General features: G+C 39.6%; 2 long non-coding RNA genes across 2 annotated transcripts; both read right to left on the bottom strand.

Annotated features, from left to right (window-relative positions):
- Window positions 1-2,574: 2,574 nt before the first annotated feature.
- On the bottom strand, window positions 2,575-5,403 carry LOC125020255. Its single transcript, XR_007114184.1, has 8 exons — window positions 5,346-5,403; window positions 5,034-5,253; window positions 4,832-4,920; window positions 4,535-4,728; window positions 4,163-4,411; window positions 3,566-3,648; window positions 3,229-3,470; window positions 2,575-3,113 (listed from the first exon to the last, which is right to left on the bottom strand). It is a non-coding gene; the product is annotated as an uncharacterized LOC125020255 (long non-coding RNA).
- A 478-nt stretch (window positions 5,404-5,881) lies between these two features.
- Window positions 5,882-11,362, bottom strand: LOC125020256. Its single transcript, XR_007114185.1, has 3 exons — window positions 11,223-11,362; window positions 6,044-6,711; window positions 5,882-5,924 (listed from the first exon to the last, which is right to left on the bottom strand). It is a non-coding gene; the product is annotated as an uncharacterized LOC125020256 (long non-coding RNA).
- Between the last annotated feature and the right edge of the window lie 347 nt (window positions 11,363-11,709).

Genomic DNA, 11,709 nt, shown 5'->3' with positions numbered 1-11,709 from the left:
TCACCACCACAGCTTCCAGGAAGGACAACCACAGTCACACTGCGCTGGGTTTCCCACGGGGGGAGGGGAGGCCGGAGGGAGCGGCGAGGAAGGAGGGAAGGGAACTTCGGAGAAAGGAAGAGCCGCCGAGCGCGTGTGTGTGTGTGTGTGTGAGGCAAGGGGACATGAGGAAGAGAGGAGGGTTGCAGGGAGGGAGGACGGAAGAAGGGAGATGGGGTAAAAAAAAAAAAAAAAGAAGCAGGAAGTGAGAGGGCATTTTTCATCTGTTTCTGCCTGATCAAATGCGATGCGGCATTACCTGAGCACATTTCTTCAGTGCAGATTAAGTGTATTTTTTACACTTAGGAGGGACGAACCGCGGTGATTTATGAGATGATGCCTAGCGCCTAGAACACATGCACTGTGTCACAGGCTGCAGTAGCACCAGTTTATGTGAATTAACTTAAAAAGAGTCTGAAAATGATTGTCAGGTTTGCAACAAAGCCACACAAATGCTCAGCTATGTATACACCTGGGTCCTTGGTCTACCACATCTGGGAAGGTCGTGGCTATTCCCCTCCAGAGTCGTGAGAGAGCAGGTGAGTTCTTGTGTCTGACCATGATATACACAGAGCAGTCTACGATGACGTATGGCTGTGCAGAAGTGAAATCACAGAGTAAGTGACACATACAGAAGAAAATAACACTCATCATCTTGTGACAATTCAGTGTTCTGCTGGAAAACATTTGGGCCTGTCATTCATGTGGATGTTACTCAAACATGTACCACCCACCTAGACCAGACCAGACACTCCGCACATTAACAATGACACTCCTGGGTTGCACTGTACCTGATCCACAGAGGCCCCTCCCCTCGATGTAGACGACACTGGTCATAGGACCTAAGGCCCCTCTCTCAGAAGTCCCATGTCCATTCTCTGATGAGTCACAACTGATTTGGAGGCACAAGGGAGACCTACACAATATTAGGAAGGTGGTCATAATGTTATGTCTGATGGGTGTACAATTATCTGCCAGGGTCTTTAAATGGGTTCCAACCCTCCTGAAGTTCGTTACGTGACATTTGGGGCTGTGATCATTTGAGTTCACGCTTGTACATTTCAGATCCACCGGGGAAGTGAGCAGCAGTGGTTTATCTAAATGTTTCAGTGACCTCTGCTGACAAAACTACCAAAGTACTGAAAAAAAAAATAATAATAATAATAAAACAGCAGAGGCAAAGATGCCACTCAAAAAATCTCTATGTCCAGCATATGTATTTTCTGCTTCACGGGCATTTCTACGCAGCATCTCTGCAACCACACAAAACCAATTTGAATATACAACTTTAGATTGCACCAGAAAGTGTTAAAATACTCAGGAATCTATAACAACATCAGGCCAATTGCCTGTCAATGCGGCCCAGTTAAAATTACAAGTCGGTTATATTATTTGGAAACTGGTAGGTAGCCAGAAAGACACAGTTATTATCAACTGTCCCCATGCCGAGCTGGGGTTAAGGATGATTTGTATGTAACAACAGACAGGAACCACAACATTATCCAGTCTGAGTCTGCCAGTACAGTCAATGTACTGACGACATGGAGACAGAGCAGGATGGAAAAAACTGGCAAGAATATTCATGATAGACTACATCCTGCACCCTGGGAGACTTTTGTTATAGCTATATATATATGAAGTTGTAGACTGGCATTGATTCTCAGTGTAGGCGCTGACACTTTTCAAGTCTACAGACTTTAATATAGCGAATGTCATCTAATGGGAACTTTTATGCGTGGCAAAAAAGAAAAAGAAAAAAAAACTTGAATTTGCTGAATTAAATTCGATTTTGGATGGAACACACTGGGTACGTGGTACGTGCTGTGATCCAGCTGACAGAAGCCTGCCGGTAACTCATAACTCATATCAGATGTGCTCCCAGCTGCTGAAACTCTGAGGACCATTTTAAGTCCGTACTGAAAATGTTTTGACATACTGACGAAGACAGCACAAGTACCATGCAGGTATCAGGGCTCCCAAGTTTTGAATTTAGCTTGGAGTAAGCTAGAGTAAGACGTTTTAGCAACTAGCAACTACCATAAAAAGTAATAATAATAATAATAAATTAAGTGACGAAGTGATTACCAGATCCCTGACTTCCACTTCTTCTTCGACGGGTGCACATTTTCGGGAATTTGTGGAAGGCGTGGTTTCATCGCTCCTATTTCACCTAGCAACGACAAATGCTATTTTCTTATTGGCCGATTCGTCGCTAGTATTTTTCGATTGGTCGCTGATCGAAGCGGAGCAGCCTGCCTCCGTCTCATCCGTTCATCGATTACTATTCTCGTTTAAAGTGTATGTGCGGCGAGTTTTATCATTTTTCGGCGTGAGAAATGTCATGTGTGGCGTGAGAGCTGAACTTTTTTTTAAAAAAAATGCGTGCGTGAGACTTCAGAGCCCTGGGTATATACACTGTACACATTATTCTAATGAGTAGAAAAAGCAGATCTTTATATTATAACCAATGAGAGAAAAAAAGAGTGTACATACTTAATTGAGTCCAGTGATCTCAGTTCAAATCTTTGTGGCACCTTAATTAAAGCCAGGATAACCTCTTCTGATTAGACCTCCTAACCAATATTCCTTTGATAAATCTCATTCTTTGTCATTTTAGATTCATGTGAGCAGCATGACTTGGTAAAGAGACAAAAAACACTACACAATATATACAAAAGCTGTTAAAAATGTTTGAATCTTTTCACACCGTCCATAGAGGAAGTAAACAAGGATAACGTAATAAAGCATAAAACAATAACTTGACCTGGTTGACAGGTTTAAGTACGTTTAAAGACTTTATGGACCACATAATTTTATCAGGAGCTGTAAAAATGAGGGCTGTTTGAAATAGATGATGTATTGGAGTGTGTAAATATTTCAAAAAATAATAATTGCAAATCCAGATAAAATTGTAATTAGTGCCTCTTTTCTATTGTTTGTCAGCTTGTTTCCAGAGGTTTTCAATATTGTTTGTGACTTCTGACAAAGCCTTTGGGCTCCAGTTAATTATTTCATGCAAATCATCATCACAACTTCTTGGCTCTTCTTCTTCTTCTTCTCTCATCATATTATTGCTTCGAAGAGAAAATAAAAATGATAAAATTAACTTTAGGAATTATTGTCAAGATTTCTTTTAGTAAATGTATGGGATAATTTATAGGATATTTACCATTATTAATGAGCCCTTACCTTCCATATGTTCCCCTGTGACCTCCTTTTTGTCCTTTGGTTCTGTTTCTCCTTCTTTTTGTCATGTTTCTCTTGCTTCATCCTTACATAATTGTTGCTTCTTGATTTAACAGGCAGCAGCTGTCATCATATAGAGGTCAGTGCTCTGTGTTGTGGCCGTTGCAACCCCGGTTTGAATCCTGGGAAGAGTCTTCATTTGTCTTACTTTTTGCATAATTTCTTCTTCTCTTTGAATCCTCTGCCTTGACAATGAAAAACAGTCAAAGAAATAATGGAATTAATTCATTGAAACCATGTGTAAAAAATGTATTTCTCACAGGGAATCACCATGTTTTACCATAACGTTCATTCAGAACACATCCTCACTGGCTCCTTCTTGTTCTTTTTCTGTCTTGTTTCTTTCTCACGTCATGTCTTGGCCTATTTTTAAAAGAAAAAATGGCCGTGAACCCATTGGAATCATTGGTTAAAATAAATACAAATTATACTAAATTCTGAAATACAGTATATGTTTACTTCACAGTGCAGGTGACCATGTTTAGCCTATGTGGCTTCTTCTACTTCTTCTTTGTTTTTACTTCTACTTCTACTATTACTACAATTTCTCCTCTTTCTAAAAGATTAAAGGCAAATAAGAGGATACATTTCAAATTCCTTAAGCAACAGAAAAACTACTGATTATTCTCAGAAATTTTACACAAAATAAATGTACAGGCTGTTTTTGGAGGATTTGGAACAGGGCCTATACTTTCATAACACCCTACTCTTCTTCTTTTTGTCTTTCTTCCTCCTTTCTTCTATTTTTCTTTTTTCCTCCTCACGTCATTGCCTTGTCTTGGTATCGCACTTCTGCGCCCATTGTAAGGTTGATATCAAGGGGTCATACAGGGACACCAGATCAGCCGTGAGTGTATAGAGGTGCAGAGGTTCGTACTGTCTGTTGTGGCAACAACACTGGTTCAAATCCGGGTGGTGGCAAAGACTGCTGAAGAGGAAGAAATCTCTCCTGTTGTTGTCTCTCCTCTTTGAAAAAGAAAAACTGCCAAAGAAACAATCAAATGAATTCACTCAAATCACGTGTGAAAAATGTATTTCTGGTATAGAATCAATCACCATGTTTTACCATAGTGTTCATTCAGAACACATCCTCACTGGCTCTCTCGTTTCAAGGCCTCTCTTATTTCTAAAAGATAAAATGGCGTAAAAAAAAATAAAAAAAATTAGGGAAACATTTAATCAACCCATTAGAATCATGTTAAAATAAAACGAAAATATGATACATTTCTGAAATACAGTATATGTTTACCTCAGAGTGCAAACTGTCACAGGGACTTGGCTTCTTCTTCTTCTTTGTCTTCTTCTTCGTTTTTCTTCTCTCCTCACATCATTGGTTCTAACTCTCTTGTCTTGCTTTGTCTCTTTCTCTATCAATTGTAAGGTTGATACCAGAAGTGGAAAATCACTGAAGTGGAAGAAACTTCTTTTATCTTAATTTCTCTCCTGTTTGAAACAGAAAAATGACCAACAAAACAATGAAATTACTATAAAGGAAACCACATGTAAAAAATGTATTTCTGGTGGAAAATCAATCACCATGATTTACCATAGCGTTCATCCACAACACATCCTCAGTGGCTCCCTCTTATTCCTATTCTGTTTAGTTTCTTTCTCACATCATGGCCTCTGTTATTTCTAAAGGAAAAAATGGGATAAAAATAATAATGAAGGAAACACTTATTGAAGCCATTAGAATCATGTTAAAATAAATAAACATTATTCAATTCTGAAAGACAATATATGTTTACTTCAAAGTGCAGGTGGTCACATGTCCTTGGCTCCTTCTTCCTCCCTCAGTTGTGAAGTTGGTATCCAGAGGTCTTTAAGTGTCGCTGCCCAGCGTCAGTCAGCCGTTAGCCTAGCTGTTAGCCTAGCCGTCAGCGTAGTAGAGGAGTAGTGCACTAGCCTCGTATTACCGGACCTATACAGGCCTTCGGCCGAAACTGTGCAAGCTGCTCCTCGTCCTCCCTGGGCAAAAATGGGCAAAAAAACAATTAATTCATTGAAACGATGAGTAAATAATCTAGTCTGGTAGAGTATCACCATGATTTTAAATTTACCATTTTAATAGACCAGGGTGTTTCCTTTCATAATTCCTGCTGTGATGTCTTTTTCTTTTTTCCTTTATGGAGAGAAATAATTTTAAAATAATGACTGATCATAACGGACATTTTGATAAAATGAATAAATGAATATATACTTCAGAATGCAGGTAGTCTCTTATCCTTGAGTCCCTCTTCTCTTCTCTTCTCTTCTCTTCTCTTCTCTTCTCTTCTCTTCTCTTCTCTTCTCGTCTCTTCTCTTCTGCTCAAAAGACAAATGTCAAATCGATTTCAGAATATCAGAAAAGTGATTGAATATCAGAGAAAATTATCATCACACCATCAAGTAGTTTTACCAACCGGAGAAGTTGTGGGGACGTTTCTTCTCGTCGCGTCTCAGCTCATTTCTTCTTTTCTCTCTTGAGGAATGAAGAAACTGCAATAAAGAATAAAAATAAAATAAAATATGGAAAACTGCATCAGAACAACACGATAAATGTTATTCAATATTCAGAGGAATTTTTATAATGACATAAAATAAAGGAATATTTACCAGTTTTAGAGAGAGTGGCTGCAGTGGATGGTGTCTTTCTCTCTCTACACAAGACACAAAAATAATAGTAAGAGTTAAAACCTCCAGATTTTTTCCATAATTTGGGGGAATAACTTCTGGCTTGCGTCACATGAACTTGTATTTACAGGAATGGACTGCTTACCTTGTTTCTTCACATGTTTGCAGCTCATCTTGTCCTTGTAGCTCAAACTCTAACTCTCTTTCTTGGTGGAGAAGGGCTGCTGGTGATGCTGACGCTGTCTTCCTCTTGTTGCTTTCTCTTTGACTTTGCCAGCTGGACTGTGTGTCTCATGAAGTGGCAGAGGACAGACATGGTGAGCTGGCCAGATGCATCATAGTTGGTGACTCTCCACCGGTTTGTGAGCTGCTTGTCTCGTGATCGATAAACAGGGGAGATGACTCTCGTAAAAGTGCTCCCATCGCCGGACTCCAAAGTGTGGACACAGTTTCTACGGTCCCCCTTCAGCACTTCCATATCCGCTTTCTCGGGGATAACTGGAGTGAAGATCCGTCGAATGGGAGCGCCTGCAGCCGGAGCCAGCATGCCAGGTGGTGTGCGGGTGAAGGGAGATGGTGTGGCGTTCTCCCAGTTGTCTGGCTCCATCTCCTCGTCAAAAGGACAAAACACATACATCAAGCTGACAATGTTGTCGGCCTTGATCATGGGGAACTCTCTGGATCCCGTGAGCAGGTTGTGGTAGAGGCTCAGGATGGACTCGCTCATGGAGTTAACGTCGTCATGGGTCAGAGGACGGTTTCTCATGTTGGAGAGGAGCAATTGCGGAACGGTTCCTGGCTCCACCAGATCAACTACAAGGAGACAAAGACACGAGTCACGTTAATTTTGACATGATCAGAGTCATTATTATTATTAAACATCATTAATGTGACTGAAACATGGGAAATAGTCATGTGAAGTATTCTTTGCTCTGTAAGAGTTCACACTTATTTTTTAACTGAGCACGTTGTAGACGAGCTCAATGTAAAAAGAATAGATTCAGTGCATTAGTTCTAAGCAGAGACTGATTAATATCCGATATATGTCTGTCTGTCTGTCTGTCTGTATATATGTCTATATGTCTGACTCGTGGGCACATTGCCAGTTGACTTTAAACTCATTTGCCACTTCGTTAGGTACACTGGTAAACACAAATGCATTCTCATATAACAGTCCTGCATTATTTCCCTCTGATCTAACCTGCTGCACCCCCCTCCCTGAAACCCTGTTCCCATAATTTAATCTGGAAGGATATAATCTTTTCTTTCTTTCTTAGTTTTGTGTGTGCATACCACACAAATTTCATCTATCGTTGTCACAGCACTTATACTGTATGAATTAGCTATTCCTATGTTGTACCAGACGTCAGATATTATTATTATACTATACTACCATGACACTATTATCATGACAAAATATTAGCAACACTGTTTCTCTTTGTATCTCTCCTCCTTTACATTCATTTACTTCCTTCCAGACTTAAAAATTCATAAAAATGACACAACTCAGCACAGTCTGTGATTGTTAAAATGTTCAGTTTGTGTTGAAACAGTTTAAGAAACATTGTAATTGAACTCATTCTATGGAGGTTGTAGTCTATGGCACTAAGATATGAAAGATATCTAAGTTATATAATAATATGATGCATAATATAATGCTGTGTAAAAATATACAGTAGTATCAGCAATGACTAAAATGGAGCTGTCAAAATAATAGAAATACAACAGAATACATGGAAACAATAATAGAAACAAACCAATCCACAGAGTACGTGGATAAACTTAAACTTTCTCATGTTTCTCCATCAGGAGCTGAAATACCAGATAATGATCACACATGGAACACAGGCTTTGACTCCACCATGTTCAAACAATAACAGACCCAGACTGGCCACACTGAGGTCGTATTCATGGAGCTTGAATCATTCAGAATTTTAGCATCATTCAAAAACGAACCAGGTGCCATCCTTATATCCTTATATCCCTTTAATTTTAATGTTGACTAAAAGGCCTTGGTGAACAAACAACCCCCAATATATAAATATATAATGTTAGATATTTTGTTAAATGAATAAAAAAAATAGGTAGAGAAATGTATTATTATGTCAGGTCGTTCCTGTGTTTTTACCATAGCGTTCATCCAGAACACGGACAATGCCGTAGGTGAGGAGAAGTTCCTCGCGTCTCGCTGTCATTTCTCAGACTTTGGTGAATCTCTCGTACAGATATCCACGCTTCAGATGCAGTTTCTTTCGAATTTCAGATTTCTCTCAGGCTTCTCAGATTGTGTTCAGCAACAACGTTGAAAACTTTCGTCGAAGTCCAAGTGAACAATCGATGTACAACTGTTACCATGACGATCACCATGCAGCGATTCGTTCAATTTCACATAAACATGTTTATATTTAAACTGCACAGTAATTAAATCAGAAAGGGTTACTATTTTTGTAGTTTCTTGATATAATTGAATATTTTAAGTGTTAAATAATTAGTCACTGATGAATTTGTTTATAAAATAAGAATTTACATTGGTTTTACTTTCATTTTATTTTTATATATTTTTTATTTAAACCACATTGTTTCTTACAGATTTAAAACAGAAATGGTCATCAACTTTTTTATTATATAATTTTTTTTTTTCAGATTTAAATATCTAAAATATTTAAATCTGAAAAATTTTTTGAAAAAAAGTGAAATCGATTAGGCAATAATTAGTTGGTTGGTATGTATAAAAAAAATAAATAAAATCAAGGACCACTATAACAGTGGGGACACAATCATCGTTTTTGTTTTTGTTTCTGTTTCTTATAAAGGTTGTAATCAGGATTTTTATACTATTAATTCTACACTCATACCTATACTTACTGCTTATTGCACTTCTAAATTGAGTAAAAGAGTTGAAATCACACACACAAAAACACACAATATAGTTCAAATCACATTTGAAATCTGACAAACTGAAGAAAGGATGAATGAGTTGGTTAAGAGACATGGTTGTACAATTACTGTTCCAGTGTAAAATCTGCAGTGTCGACGTACATGTGCTCTCTCAGAGTCTGTGGCGGCCGTGCATTTTCCGCTTAGGCCTTCAGTTCCCACCAGCCTTATTCAAACACCTCTTAATACGATTACTATGACACGACTGCGATAGAAACCATCAACGTCATACGGACGGTTGCATCACAGACGGGTATCTCCTGTAGCGAGATGAATGCCATGACAAAAGCAAGAAACTCATTTAGAACAGTTCAAAAAATCTCCTCTCACTCACTGCAGCCACCAGCGCCACATACTGTACGTCAAATCCAGCAAAGGAGCATCAATGTCGACCCAAGAAAATGGCGAAAATATACAAAAAAAGATGTCATTCATTTTACTCAACAGAGCTTAAACAATTTAGAGTTCTCCTCAGAGCCTGTCAACCAATGGTAGCACAGTCACTGTCCCGAAAGTTTCCCTGGGTCAACCTAGCCAGCTCTGGGGTTGGGCAGCATTTCCCTACAATATCCAACTGTAAAAATGTCTAAGAAGATCTCCAACCAGATCTACAGCTCTACTGACTGTGGTCAGCGTTTATAGGAGGCCAACTTTGTAGCCTGCAGTAGCCTACTCCTGTGCTTACATCCATGAACCGGTCTCCAATACTGTCAACAAGCCTGACAATCAGCCTATCCTAAGAAGAGATGACTAGATCTTTAGCTTTCTCAGCAATAACTCCCTTGAACATGTTGCTTTGAGTTCAGTCATCATTGGACCCTTTCTAATTAAATAGATCATACATTAGTACCCTTAATAATGCCTTTTCTCATTTGAAAAGCATTTATTTGAGATTTGTTTCAAATCAATACCTGCCTGTGCTGGAGTGCAGGCAACTGTATGCCTCTGCAATGGTAATGATGGATCTCTGGAGTGACTGTGATAGGCTATACAGATGACAGACAAGGTCGCATAGGAATGCTAAAACTGCATTTGAATGGCAACAGCTGACAGATTAGCCTTAAACAGATAAGCTAACAGATTGATTTTATAAGATTTTTTCAAATGAGGGGTCTAGATGTTTAACAAAGGCCTGATAACCTTCAAGAGATGGACTAGTCAGTCCAGTGCCTGCAGATCTTGTTGGCATGAGATTATTTGAATATTTGTAGCTCTTGACTAGGTTTGCACAGTTGAGAGGACTCACATGACAGAAACTGTAAAACAGCCCTGAGAGCAGACTCAGACTGATGCTCTCGATTGCATCTTTAAAACTGAGCTCAAGTCTGTGTGTCATGCAGTGGACCCCAACAACATAGGGTGTCTTTTCCTTAAGGCATGAGACACTATTCTGGCTCCTACGAACACTGATGGCGACCGCCTTGTCCTCCCAGGTGTGACACACTGACTCCACAATCCCCTTGATTGCAGTGGTGATGTTCCCTGTATCAGCCTTCTCTACTGTGGTTATGCCGATGAATGTTGTTTCCACTTTGCCTGCCACACGTGTTCTGACCAGGCCTTGATTTACAAACTTTTTCATTTTTAAATGTAAATGACCCTTGTACACAAGAATCATGAAATGTTTAACACTGCAGGTCATTATCAAATATTCAGCTCTGATAAGGTTCTGCCTAGGCCTAAAGCTCCAGTCTATAGTAATAAAAAGTGCTTAGAACACAGCTTACAACTAAATTATTCGATAATGTGACTCAAATAATGATTCAAGGAGATTTTTAAAAGCGCTCTTTTCTTTTCTTCACTGGGGAAATGTTACTTTTCAGCCATGTGATTTACACGGGAATTTAGTGGCGCAGCTCAGTTCACCTGCAGTGTGAAATGTGAACCACCAAATTACCTGATGATGTCGATGTGCCTGCCTGTGGAAGCTCCAGGTATGTATGTTTGTATGTATGTTCCCAAGTATACATGGGCTTATGCGTGTAAGGTTTATTTGAGTACTAATAATTAAAACAAAAAGCTCCAGGGTTGCAAGAGCTGCACATTCAGTTCTCAATACAGGTCCACTCCCATAATCCCAGAGACCGATCTCTGAAGGGCAGTGATTTTTTTCAATGTGAATTAGCCCTATGTCATCCTGGTGACAGCTCTCACAGCGGGAGGTCAAGAGGACTGCGACTGCTGGCAGTCTGAATGCCCACCAAGGTGGGCCGACCCTGGTCAGAAAATCCCGCGTTAACGTGCCATTTTCAGTGCGAAAGCGGGAATACTGCACGTATATGCACATACAAACACACACACACACACACACACACACACACACACACACACTAACGATCAGTATAGACACATGTAGGAATGAACCAGGTGAGGAAAAAAGCACTTACTGACACATCCAGACGATGTCTGGCAGCCTCTTGGACCATTTCACCAAGGCATGAACAGTGCGAAGGAGATTGTTAATCCTTGTGGCGGTCAGTTTGGTCATAGTGAGTTCTGTTGTAAGGGACACCGCTGCTGTTGTGGACATCCTTACAGCACTTACGTGGCGTTTGATTTACATGCTCTTTGACTGTTTCCAACTTCATCGTGGTAGATCCAACCACGAAGGAGCATGTACGCCTCTCTCCATTGGAACGATGCATCAACGTGGCCGCCATCTTGGGGAGTCGTGTCCACTGACTGTATGAAAGGAGGCAGAAGCTTAGATATATACACACAGGTGATGCATTCAGGCTTGTCAGACATGTCAATGCGGCTAAATTAAATTAAACGACCGTATCTTATTACTAGCTTGTGTAAAGGTAAGACAACAAAATATGTTTTTGTTAGTAAGACATCAGTAATGCGATCAAATATATAACATATAACATT

Source organism: Mugil cephalus, chromosome 14 (genome assembly GCF_022458985.1).
Source record: "Mugil cephalus isolate CIBA_MC_2020 chromosome 14, CIBA_Mcephalus_1.1, whole genome shotgun sequence".
NCBI lineage: Eukaryota > Metazoa > Chordata > Actinopteri > Mugiliformes > Mugilidae > Mugil > Mugil cephalus.
Note: the sequence above shows the minus strand (reverse complement) of the source record. Positions and strands in the feature narration are given on the sequence as shown.